Source organism: Halichoerus grypus, chromosome 6 (genome assembly GCF_964656455.1).
Source record: "Halichoerus grypus chromosome 6, mHalGry1.hap1.1, whole genome shotgun sequence".
NCBI classification, from domain to species: Eukaryota; Metazoa; Chordata; class Mammalia; order Carnivora; family Phocidae; genus Halichoerus; species Halichoerus grypus.
The window spans coordinates 12,057,844-12,071,271 of record NC_135717.1 but is presented as its reverse complement, the minus strand read 5'-3'; the positions used below and the strand labels follow the sequence as shown (position 1 = coordinate 12,071,271).

Sequence of the window (13,428 nt, the reverse complement as noted above, 5' to 3'; positions counted from 1 at the left end):
GGCTACACAATGAACTATCTCAAAATGTAGTGACTCAAGGGGTACCTGGGTGGCTCAGTCGTTAAGCGTCTGCCTTCGGCTCAGGTCATGATCCCAGGGTCCTGGGATCGAGCCCCGCATCGGGCTCCCTGCTCAGCCAGGAGCCTGCTTCTCCCTCTCCCACTCCCTCTGCTTGTGTTCCCTCTCTCACTGTCTCTCTCTCTCTCTCTGTGTCAAATAAATAAGTAAGAATTAAAAAAAAAATGTAGTGACTCAAACTGACAATAATTATTTTATTATTATTTCTCATGCTGCTAGGGGTTAGCTGGGTTCAGCTAGGGATCCGTGTTCAGGATCTCTCATGTGGTTGCAGTCGACGACAGCTGGGGCTGAAGTAATCTCAAAGCCTTCCTCACTGTATGTCTGTGTGGTGGTGTTGCTGTTGGCTGGGACACCCGCCTGGCCTGGGCTTCCCCACGGGATGGTGACTCCGTTTCAAGAGTGAGCATCCCAATAGAGCCAGGTGTTTTTTTGGCCTAGCCTTGGAAGTCACAGAACGTTCCTTCCTCCAGAGTCACGGATGCTCCCGGATTCGAGAGGAGGGACCACAGACTTTCACATCCCAATAGGAGAGGGCTGAGAGGTACATGTGAGGTAGGTGGTATTATTACGGAAATTTTGAGAAAATACAGCCTATCATTGGCTGATAGGATGCATTAATTCAAGACATTTTCTTGGGTGAATAGTAAATAAAGAGCTAGAAGAGAAAGGGCTGAGGATTTCTACACCATTTCCATTTTGTGCTTGTTTCACTTTAAAGAAAACCATTCCAGTTGGTGTCTCATAATTTTTTATTAACTGAAGCATTGGCTTTCAACCAGGCCAGTCCCTTCATGGACTATATTCTGTTGCATATTTATGTATAAAAATGACTATCCCATAGCTTACAAAAGCAACAATAACAGTTATGTCGTTTTCTGCCCAAAGATTTTGCTAGAAAGTATACTATGGACATTTGTTGACTGATTTGAAAAAATTCCTTTATTCTTTTAATACTTAAAATGTGTGTGTGTATGTGTGTGGGTGTGGGTGACATTGGTCATGATTTCTCTGGTGGAAAGGAAGTGTTTGTAAGAAAACCTGAGACTGTGGCAGGTTCATATAATACAGCTCTCTCCTTTGGGAAATTGTCCTTAATGTTTATGCCTCGGATGGTCCTACAAGGAGCTGAAGAGGCCTGGATTCTCTTTGACTGAAGTGTATTCTGAGGAAAATATGAAAGATTAAGCCTTGTGCTTGGGTCTTTTAGTTCATTGTCCTGATGGAAAGAATTCTGTCAAGGGAATCTGGGCAAGGAGTTGGGCATCATGTCACCTGCTGTTAAATTTTGACAACTGGGTTTTACATGCCTACCAGGCTATGTGCATCAGAGAGGAAGAAGCAAATGAAAATAAAACTGCAAGTGTGAGACACCATCTTGGTTCTTCAGGGCATCTTAGTGGCTTGCCATGGAACCGCCTTCCCCTTATTTATTGTGCAGGCTTCCACTTCTGGGGCTGACAGTGTTCAGGCTTAGGTTTCCCCTTCTTGTCTCTCCAATCCTGTGGAATCCATGCCGGTGGTGTGCCTCATAAGCACTTCCAGAAGCAGTGCCTTTCGGAATTTACCTCAGTGAATGGGGCGCTGAGGAAGAATTGGTTAACTCTGAGTCATGGACTGGAGTGGGACTAGGAGTCCACAGGGTCACTGAGGCAGAGAAAGGGCAGGTGGAAGAAGTGATCTCAGGCTGCATGGAACGTCGCTGTGTCTACCCAGAGAGAGACTACCTCATGAAGTCTACACATGTAGATATAAAGCAAGTGGGACTTTTATAAACTAAGGTGGATGTGAACCTCTTACATGCCCAACAATGAGACCCAAAGAGGGAGAGAGAAGTGAAGACTGAAGGAGACCAATGCTTTATAAGAATTGTTTTAGATTTTTAGAGTGCCAGTCTAGAGAAATTAGAATTTATAAAACACACATATGATATGTATGTTTCATATATGCTCACATATATGTCACATACATGTCTCATGTATGTTTAAATGTACATGTATACAACTTGAAAACACACACTCATAGTCCACACATAGAAATACATACATACATAGAAATAATAGACACAGATTTGTTTTTGAGGGGAGGGTGTTACTTATATTACCTTCCCTAAAGATCTTTTACTCTACCATAGAATCCCTTAAGACTCACCATTCCTTCTCTCTCTCTCCCCCTTCCTTCCTTTTTCATCTTATTGTAGAAAATTTCAAACATACACAAAAGTAGAGGGAATAGTGTAATAAACTTTGAGAAAGAACTCCTTTAAATACGGGTTCTTTGGAGCATTTATAATAGAGTTCAGTTTATAAAAACATTGCCTAGGAAGTTTGGAAAGACTCCCCTTTGTGCAAAGTGAAGAATAAATATATTTTATAAAATTATTCTCAGGAGGTATGTGCACATGATAAAACTATGGAGATTTTCTGACCAATATAAGTCAGAAAATCCAGTAGAGTAGCAACACCAGAAAGGCTCTTTCTCCTATACATTTCTTTTTTTAATTTGGCCTTCATGAGAATCTAAATCTAAGGAGAAACACAGAAAATATTTATTTAGGCCAATGCTTTTGGCCAGTTTTTTACAATGTGTGATATATGATGCAAGTGACCAATTATTTCCGTGAAATAATCAAGTGGAAAGATTTTGTTCCCCACCAAATTATCTAATGGTTTCACAGAATCAACATTTTAAAGCATGATTTAGACTGCACTTTCACCCCAGTGCTATGTGGCCCAATGAGGAAGGAAGACATACTTGGAGCTGGAGGTTGCATGTTCTGACTGGGGTTAATGGTCATCCAGGGGCCGAGGCGGATTGAGCAGAACCTGCCCTTGGGCCTCCACTTGTGAGGGATCCCAAAGGCAGAAATGAATTCCTGGACTTGGAAATGATGGCCAAGAGTGGACTTGACTCATAGTTGGGGAGTTGAGTGTTCAAAGAGAAGTGTTGCTTTGGAGGGACACCTCTGGTGGCAGGGGGTGGGGAGGGGTAGGAGCTGAGGAGATGAGAAGGATAGATATCAAGAAGGAGGAGGACAGATGGTTCAGGATGAAGTCTGTGAACCAGGTGAAGGTGTGAGAAAGCTGTTCTTAGTGGAACTGTCTCCACAGCAGGCAAGGATCCTGCAGACGTTGAGCCATGATGAAACAATGGTCAGTGTCATCTGCATGACACCATCTTGGGGGACATAGAGCATGGTTCTCACACTGTTGCATATGACAGTCCCTAGGGAGCTTTAACACACCGCCCCCCATGCCCAGGCTGTACTCCAAACATATCAGAGGCATTGGCATTTTTAAAAAGTTCCCTAGGTGGGTCCAGGGTACAGCCAAGTGAGAAGTAGTGGCATAGAGTGACAGGGTCTGAAGGCACTGGGGTCTGTCCTGCCACTAACACTTCCAAGTTATGTGATCTTGGACGAATCACTTAACTCTTCTTAGCTTCAGTTGTCCGGCTAGAACTTGAAGGGCTTGGACTAAATGATCTCATTGGTGGTTTAGATAAATGACCCCAAACTTCTTTGAGAGGTAGAGTCTGTGTTCCCTCCCACTGAATCTGGACTCTGTGACTTCCTGCCTGGGAGAGTATGGGTGGAAGTGATCCTGTGCCACCTTCTGGGTCTTGGTCTTAAGAAACTGACAGATCTCCTTTCCGTCTTTGGGGATACTTGTTCTGGAACCCAGCTACCATGCTGAGAGGAAGCCCAGACCACACGGAGAGGCCACGCATGGGTGTTCCAGCGGAGACAGCCATCTGAGGCGACAGGGGATCTCTAGCGTCAACTGCCAGACATGGGACGCTGCCTTCGGATGGTACTGATGATCCTCAGCTTTGAGGCACTATCAGCTTTGAATCTTTTTAGCTGATGCCCCAGATAGGCCTCGTGGACAGACAGGCTGTCCCCACTGCGTCCTGTCCAAATTCCTGACCCACACTGTCCTTGAGAATAATACAATGGGCGCTTTACTTTCTGAAGTCTTGGGGTGCTTTGTTACACAGCAGTGATAACCAGGACAATCTATCTGCTTTACCATTTAAGGAATGCTAGAGAATGCTAGTTTAACAGAGTCTTTAAGAGGGGTGGACTCTGGAGGAAGACTGACTAGGTTCAAATCCCAGCTCTGTGAGTTAGGGTACATTACTTACCCTTTTTATGCCTGCCTCTACTCCCTCATTAGAAATGGGATACTAATAATAACCTCCCTCGTAGGGTTGTCATGTAGATTAAACAACTTAATATATTTAAAGAGTGAAGCCTATGCAAGTGTCTGCAATGATTATAACGATGGTGATAAAGAATTGGCTTAGCCTTGGTTTATCTGTAATTTGCAAGGTGTTGGAATGAAGCAGGGAGGGTGGGGGTAGGTGGGGTTGCTGCACAAACCGGCCATGACCCGCATTGCATTTGCCCAGCCTTCGTCCCATGTTGCTAAGTACTTCCAGGGACCTACATTGTTCTTAGCTATTCAGCAGGTGTTCAAAGGCACCTTGGAACTGTGTATCATGTCTCTGGACCTGTCACTGTCACATTGCTCAGAAATTGGATTCTGCAGAGTGGAAACATGTGGCTTGTTGGCAAGGCAACTGGTTCAGAGCAGGGACATTTCCAGGCTGAGAGAGCTTGCCTTTGTCAATTGGGTTACAGACCTCATAAAAATCTATTTGTTTGTGTTCTTTTCTGGATGCTCAGAGACATCGGGCCACCTGGAGCCACGAGGGGAGAGCGCTCTCCACAAATGTGTATCTCCAGCTGCACTCCTTTCTTTGTCCATCTTGGCTGCCAAAGCAAGCCTGTGACCTTCTCAGTGTGGGGAGTGCCCGGGCCTGGTGAAGCGAGGACAGTGTGTCTTGGCGCCATGTTGGAGTGGGGAGGGCCCGCAGCCCTGGGTGCTTCAGACATTTCTATTTTTGCCTCGAGGTAGATGGAGAAATTCAGGAGAGGGTTTGCCGCCCCTGTACCCTGGTGCACGGTGTCATCAATTTCCATTTAAAAACCAGAAGGGTAGCCTTCTAAAATACCGAGTTTTGGGTGTGACAAATAGAAATTTATGGCACAAGGGTTAACTACTGAACTGTTAAAATCTGTCAGCGATGCCATCATGAATGAAATGAGAGACTAGGAAAGTTGAAAAAATGTACGTGCTTCGGGTGGCAGCATGGGATTTGGTGACTGATGGCAAGTTCTTGGTTTAAGGGCTGGCTCTGCCATTCTCGGCCCCTTGATCTTGAACAAGTTAGCCTTTTTTGAGCCTCCACTTCTATGTAAGAAAGACAAGGATAAAGACATCATGTCAGAGCACTGTTGTGAGGGTCAGAAAGGATCAAGTCTGTGCAAAGAGCTTTTTAAACCATAAAGCCTGGGGCACCTGGGTGGCTCAGTCAGTTAAGCATCTGCCTTCAGCTCAGGTCATGATCTCAGGGTCCTGGGATCAAGCACCGCATTGGGCTCCTTGCTCAGTGGGGAGCCTGCTTCTCCCTCTCCCTCTGCCTGCCACTCCCCCTACTTGTGGTCTCTCTCTCTCTGTCAAATAAATAAATAAAATTAAAAAAAAAAACACACCATAAAGCTTGACAGGTGTCCAGCTATGTAGAGTGGTTTGGGGTGCCTTCATAAAGGATCCTTACACCTGGTTGTCAAGGTCATATAATGTTCCTTCCTTCCTTCCTTCCTTCATTTATTAATTCATTCACTCATTTATTTATTCCACAAGTTTATCAAGCATCTGCTGTGTGCCAGGCACTGGACTGGTTGCTGGGAATATAATGAATGAACAATACCGTAACAGGTCCCTGTGTCTCTGAGCTTAATTCTGGTGGGTGGAAACACAGATAAAAATAAATAAGTCAAGGGCACCTGGGTGGCTCAGTTGGTTAAGCGGCTGCCTTCGGCTCAGGTCATGATCCTGGAGTCCTGGGATCGAGTCCTGCATCGGGCTCCCTGCTCAGTGGGGAGTCTGCTTCTCCCTCTGACCCTATCCCCTCTCATGCTCTCTCTATCTCATTGTCTCTCTCAAATAAATAAATAAAATCTTTAAAAAAAAAATAAGTCAAATGTGATATATTCAACAGTGATAATAGAAATAGTGTTATGTAGAAAAATAACACATGGAAGGGGGATGAGGTCCTATGGGGTGGGGAAGACTTTTGCTTTAAATACCATGTGGGGAAAGGCACCACAGAAAGGGTGGCCTTTGATTAAAGACTTGAAAGAGGCGAGGAAGAGAGCCGTGACTTTACCTGGGGGAAAATCTTTCCAGGCCAAGCAGACAGGACCTGGAAATGCACCTGGTGAGTTTGAGAAAGGGCAAGGAGGCCAGGTAGCTAGAATGAGGAGAGGGGGAGAAAAAAGGGGATGCGGGCTTGTTGGTTTCGGAGCTAGATCATCCAAGGCCTCATTCCAACACCTTTGGCTTTTTCTCTGAAGGGATGGGAAGCCCTTGGAAGGTTTGGAGCAGAGAAAGAATATGATCCTACTTAGTTTTAAAAAATAAAATAAAAAATTTAAAAACAGCATTATTGAGATAAAAGTGACATACAGTAAACTACACATATTTAGAGTGTGCAATTTGAGCATTAAAAATGTTTTAATTATGGTAAAATACTCATAATAAAATTTACCATCTTAACCATTTTTACATGTATAGTTCATTAGTGTTAAGACCATTCACGTTGTACGACCAATATCAACTTGCAAAACTAGAACTCTATGCCCATTAAACAACAACTCCATTTGCCCCTTCCTCTAGCTGCTGTCAACCAGCATTCCTCTTTATGACTATGAACTTGACTATTCTAGGTATCTCATCAGGGTGGAATCACACAGTATTTGTCTTTTTGTGACTGGCTTATTTCACTTAGCATAATGTCCTTCAGGTTCATTCATGTTGTAGCAGGTGTCAGTCATTATAGATTATTGTTTTCTAGAATTTTATATGAATGGAATCAGAAGTATGTACTCTTCTTTTGCCTGATCTCTTTCCCACAGCATAATTATTTTAAGGTTCATCCATGTGATATCAATAGTTCGTTCTTTTTTATTGCTGAGTATTATTCCACTGAATGGGCATACTACTATTTGTTTATCCAATTTCTCTGGAGCTTTGGGTTGTTTCCAGTTTTTGGCTATTAACAATGAAGCCGCTCTGAACATTCCTGTACAAGTCTTGTGTGGGCATCTGCTTTCTGTCCTCCGGGGTAAATCCCTAGGAGTGTAACGGTTAGATCATGTGGGGCATACAGGCTTCACTTTTTAAGAAATCATCAAATGCTTTTCCAATGTGGTGGTACCATTTTATACTCCCGTTACCAGTTTGAGACATCCAGGTGCTCCACATCCTTACCAATATATGGCATGACCAGTTACTTTAATTTTAGTTGTTTCTAATAAGTGGGTAGTAGTAGTCTGTTCAAATCATTTGTCCAGTTTTTTATTTTTATTTTTTAAAGATTTTATTTATTTATTTGAGAGAGAAAGAGAGAGAGCATGAGCTGGGACAGCGGGGAGGAACAGAGGGAGAGGGACAAGCAGACTCCATGCTGAGGATGGAGTCCGATGTGGGGCTTGATCCCAGGACCTGAGATCATGACCCGAGCTGAAACCAAGAGCTGGATGCTAAATCAACTGAGCCACCCAGGTGCCCCTGTCCAGTTTTTAAATTGTGTTATTTTCTTATTTTTGAACTTTGAGAGTTCTTTGCATATTCTGGATACAAGTCCTTCATTGGATATATGCTTTGCAAATATTTTCTCCTGGTCTGTGGCTTGTTGTTGGTTTTTATTTTATTTATTTATTTTTTTATTTTAACAGTGTCTTCTGAAGAGTGGATCTTAATTTTGACAAAATAAATTTATTAGTTCTTTGATGGATTTGTTTTTTTAAGGTGTCATCCGTCATCCCACTTCGGTTTCCAGAGGGTCCCCCTGGCTGCTCTGTTGAGAACAGAGTCAGTGGTGTACAGAGGTGGAAATGGGGAGACCAGTTAAGAGGCTATAACAAGAAGACAGGCAAGGGATGATGATGGTTTGGACCAGGATGGTGGTAGTGGTGGTGATGAGAAGAGGAGGGATTGGGGTATATCTTGAAGATAGAGCCCATGGGTGGGATTTTCTGATGAATTGGTTGTGAGAGAAAGAAGAGTCTGAGGGCCTGGCAGGATGGTGCCTCTTACCTGAGATGGGAAGGCTATTGGCAGAGCAGGTGAGGGCAAAGATGGGGAGCTTGGTGTTTGACATATTAAATTTGAGATGCCTCTTTGACATCCCAAGTGGAGTAGGTACTTGTACATAGGAGTTTGAGCGCAGTGTGATTCAGCCTCTGGTCATGCCAGGTTCTGGGTCATCCCCTGACATTTCTCTTCTTAATTTATATCCTTTGCTCAGCTTGTCACTTCTTTTTTTGGAGCTCATATACTAGCCACATTAAGTTCTGACTCATGTAGATGTTCGCAATTCAAGCTCAAGACCACAGCCTGGATGGGTTCCATGTCTATCCCTCAGCTACACCTAATCCCATTTGTCCTTCCCAAGCCTGTGACAGTGAGGGAACTGACAGCCGAGAAACGTTCCATGTATGTCTGTGTAGTGGGTAGAGATTTTCAGGCCTTGCTGACTTTTTGGGAGGAAAAGCCAAGGAATGCCTCTAGCTCTTTCCCTCATCGCTCTGACAGCTGTCTCTCCAGTCGTTGGAATTATTCCCATTCATAGATTTACAACTGGGGACTAACACTGGCTAAGTCTATCCTGCTCCTTGAGGGTAGATTCTGGCCACATGACCAAAGGGAGAAGTAACCACATTCTCCTTGGTCTTGCCAATGACCCTCCTCACTGCCAAGCAGTGTCCCTGGAATGAGGCTGTTCATTAGGAGTGGACTTGGATCCATTCTCAACTACCCAGAGATTTTCTGGAGATGCTTCTGAGTCTCAGTTTTAAGAAAAAAAAAAAAAAAAGTTCATCTTTAAGGAAGACAATCACTAGCATTAGTATATTATTGAGGCCAATACATGCCTCCTTGGTCCTTTGGGCAAGTGAAGCAGCGCCATCCGCCTGTGGTCCCCACACGCCACATGGCATCTCCGGGGTGTACAGGGTGAGTTTAGTATTTCCAATGTTGTAGATGCAGTGATCCCAGATTTAATGCTAGGCTCCCTTCAAAATGCCACTCCATTTTAGGAGATTTTTGTATCTTCTAATTTTGTTTCCTTCCAGATTTCTCCCTGTTGTACTAAAACCAAATAATTCAAAAATAGAAGTGCTTTATCTGCTGTGCCGATTTTCATTATTCCTTACTCTGTCTTGGCCTTGTCCAATTGTGATGTTTACATTGCTGTAATCGTATTGGATTGGTACAATTTTATATTATCCTTCTTCTTCTCCTACTCCTTCTACTACTACTACTACTTCTTCTTCTTCTCCTTCTCCTTCTTCTTCTTCTTCTTCTTTTTTTTAAGTAGGCTCCACGCCCAGTGCAGAGCCCAATGTGGGGCTTGAACTCACGACCCTGAGATCAAGACCTGAGCTGAGATCAAGAGTTGGTTGCTTAACCGACTGAGCCACCCAAGGGCCCCCTATATTATCATTATTCTTAATAATTGAGTCCTGGCTGTGTGCTACGAACTTTACAGCCATTTTTAAGAGCTTCATTTAATGTTTATAGTCACTCTTTAGGTACTTGTATTACCCTCTTTTATGGATGAGGAAACTGAGGCTCAGAGCAGAGACTCATCACTACCCTTTCACATTCCAAGAACATGGGATTTGGTAGCAGTTGTTCAATAGCCACTGATTGTGCAATTTGGGGCAAGTCACTTACTTTTTCTGATTCTTAGTAATTCCTACCTACCTCCTGAGACCATTCAGGACTAAGAGAAGTAATGTATCTGAGGGTGGTTGATAAACTGTAATTTTTATTATAATTACAAACAATAGTTTACAACGTTTCCTTAATAATTTTATTGTTGGATTTAGATCCTCTTTTATTAATTAATTAATTGATTGATTAATTTGGTTGTTAGAGTGACATTGCCATGAATACCTCATGTACCTTTATTTTTTATTCTTTATAAATCCCATAGGAGAAAAAGCTACATTGTGGCATTTTAAGATGATTCCCCGATATGGATCTTCCAAGAGATGATGTCAGTTCACGTGGCTACCAACAGTGTGTGCGGAGACTGGTTTTGCCACAGTGTTGTAATACTGAATAATTTCTAAAATTCCTCAAAGGTGGTGGGTGTAGGATGCTACAACATTATTTGAGTGGATATATCTCTGATTGCAAGTGAAGTGGAACGTTTCCCCACATGCTTGTTTACGAATAGCATCTCTGTTTTCATGAATTGTCTCCTTCAGTTCTTTGCCAGTTAGCATATTAGGGATTTAAGTTTTCAGTGTCAGTATACAGAAGCTCTTTACATAACAGAGAAATGAACCCTGTTTTCTATTTGCTGCGAATGTTTTCTCCAGATGATATTTTTCCTTCGATTTTAGTTCTAGCTTTACCAAATGGTTATTTATTTCTACAATGTACAAACTGTCCATCCTTTATAATTTCTTCCAACTTAACTTATAAAGTTATTATCCCTTGTGCTTGCTTTCACAGCACATATGCTAAAATTGGAACAATACAGAGATTAGCCTGGCCCCTGTGCTATGATGACATGCACATTTGTAAGGTGTTCCCTATTTTTTATGGTGTAAGAATTATATCTCAGTAAAGCTGTTACCAAAAAACCCTAGAACTTATCTTCCCTCTAAAGATCTGAAGCAGTCCAGTAAAAGAAGTTCCTTTTTAGAGGTGAGGGTTTTATTTAAGTTTTTCCTATTCATATTCACTTGGGATGGGTGACTATAATTTTCTTTTTTGTGTGTTTTACCTTTATTGGGCTTTAGGAAGAAGATCATGCTTACCTAATGGACATGAAGGTACTCTTATCTCGTTTTGCACTCTGGATGTTTTATACAACATCGGGATTATCTGTTTCTTAAAAGTATGAAAATTATTCTTGTGAAACACTGGGACCAACTACCTTTTTTAGGTTGTTATCAGATCATTTCCTCAACTTCTTCCTTGGTTATTATTCTGTTTAGATTTATATTTCTTGAGTTATTTCTAGTAATCTATATTTTTCTAGAAATTATTCATCTCATTGAAGATTTCCATTTATTAGCTAACAGTATTCTCTTTGGATTTGGAGCAAAAAAGCTGTTTTCTATATTTTGTCCTATCTCCTTCCTCATTTCTAATTAAAAATGTTCCCTTAATTATATTTGTCAGAGTTTGTTTATTTTAGTAGTCTTATCAAAAAAACAGCATTTGAACTAATTTATCATTCTCCTGCCTTATGTTTTACAATTTATTTATTTCAGCCTTTATCTTCATTTACTGCTTCTTTTAAAATTACGTTTCCCCTTAACTTTTAAATGGAAGCTTTTGTTAATATCAACTTGGATAATCCTGGCCTGAATAGGATTCTGAAGACTGAAATGAGTTGGGGGAGAGAAAGTGATGTAGTATCATGATATGTTTATCAGTCAGGGACCGGCCAGGACTATGGAGCCCGCACCAGCCAGTTCAATAGAGGGAAATCATTTGGGAAGTCATTGTGAGGTGCTGGAAAAGCTGAAAAGCCCAATGGGCTGGTGGGTCAATGCACAGATGAACAGGAACACAGCTGCAGGGACTGAAGAGAAAGGAGGGGCTGTAGCCAGACCCCAGGATCTGGGTGCCTGGTGGGACCCGGAAGCACAGGTCTGACGAGAAGCTGCAGAAGGCAGAGATGGGGAGGAGGGTGGGGGAGGAACTGCACTCCGTCCTCCAGTCTCCTCCCAGTGCCTCTCTTTGGCAGAAATTAACCAGAAGCCAGTTGGCACCAGAGTCCGAGAAGTGTAATTGGCAGGGTTTGGGCTGAATAGGAAAGGGCAGCCAATGGGCCTGGGAACAGACCACGATCAGCAGCGGCACCTTCCCTTCAACGAGGCAAGGTCAGAAGGGTTTGTGTTGCTGGAGAGATGACAAGGCTAGCACCAGGATGCTGTGGAATCTTTGCTAAGTCCTGCTGGGTTGTAACTTCTGTACCCGTTTCTCCTTCTCTCTGTCTTCCTTGATTTCCATCACTAAACCCATTTTATTATTTTATTTTATTTTTAAAAATTTTATTTTGAGAGAGTGTGCATGCAGGGGGAGGGGCAGAAGGAGAGGGAGACAAGCAAGATTCCCTGGGGAGCCTGATGTGGGGCTGCATCCCAGGGCCCTGGGATCATGACCTCAGCCGAAATCAAGAGTCGGACACTTAACCCACTGAGCCACCCAGGCGCCGCAACTGAGCCCATTTTAGAAAGGGAAGTCAAGTTTCTGTCCTGGCTCTTTTCTCAGTTAATTCCCCCACCCTTCTACCTGCCGACCACCCCTCACCCCCCTCACCCCCCTCACCCTCGTGTTGGCCATCTGACCACAGCCTGGATTCGAACCTGGACCTGCATACAGGAGTGCCCAGCCCCCCATCTGTACTTTTGGCTTCTTTGTTTCCTCCTTATGGCGGAAGAGGCCCTGGGCTGGGGTTGTGGAAGAGTTTATTTGTATAGAGGGCCAGTTACCCTCGCTGGCCCAGGAAGCCTGAGGATCAGGCTAAAGTTGTAGTTTTTAATCTTGACTAAGTCAGACTCCTTCTTGAGGCGTTTTGGAGACCTTTAGGAAGATAATGCCCAACAGTATTCTCCCCTGGATAGCACAGGCCCTGCCCAGAGAAGGGTGGGCTTAACTAGAGATTTATATGTCAATATAAACACCTAACTTCCGTTAGGTTCCCCGATACACAGGATTATGGGAGTTTTCCAGATGAAAGGCCCTCTCTCTGTACCCTAGTTCTTAAAACCCCTGCACCCAGTGTCTAGCACCGCACTGTCCACCAGGAAGGTGTGGGAGGGCACTACGATGGGCCTATGCGAATCTCCTCCAAGAATCGGAGAGAAGAGCTAAGACACACACATGAAGAATTAGGACAGGGCATGATTTTATATATTAGCATACAGTAATTAGCATGGATTCAAGTGCCAAATTGAGTGATACCAACAATTAGAGAACAGGACAGCATGTTGTAAGAGCAGATTACGTGTTATGAATAGTAAGCACAAGACGAGTTAGGAAAAGGAAATAAATGGAGCCTGGGGTGGGGAGGGGGTTGTGGGACGGAGGGACATTTGGTCTGAGTAATGCTGGAAGATGATAAATAATAACATTGAATAACTTTAATTGGGAGCTTTACTGTGTACTATGTACTCTCCTGCGTGCTTTTCATTAAATCATTTGATTTTTACAGTAGCCCTATGAGGTAGGTCCCGTTTTATAGATGAAG

At 43.1% G+C, this 13,428-nt stretch overlaps 1 non-coding gene across 1 annotated transcript; it reads left to right on the top strand.

Annotated features, from left to right (window-relative positions):
* Positions 1-10,660: 10,660 nt before the first annotated feature.
* Positions 10,661-10,764, top strand: LOC118518166 (U6 spliceosomal RNA). Its single transcript, XR_004908488.1, has one exon. It is a non-coding gene; the product is annotated as a U6 spliceosomal RNA (small nuclear RNA).
* Positions 10,765-13,428: the final 2,664 nt, after the last annotated feature.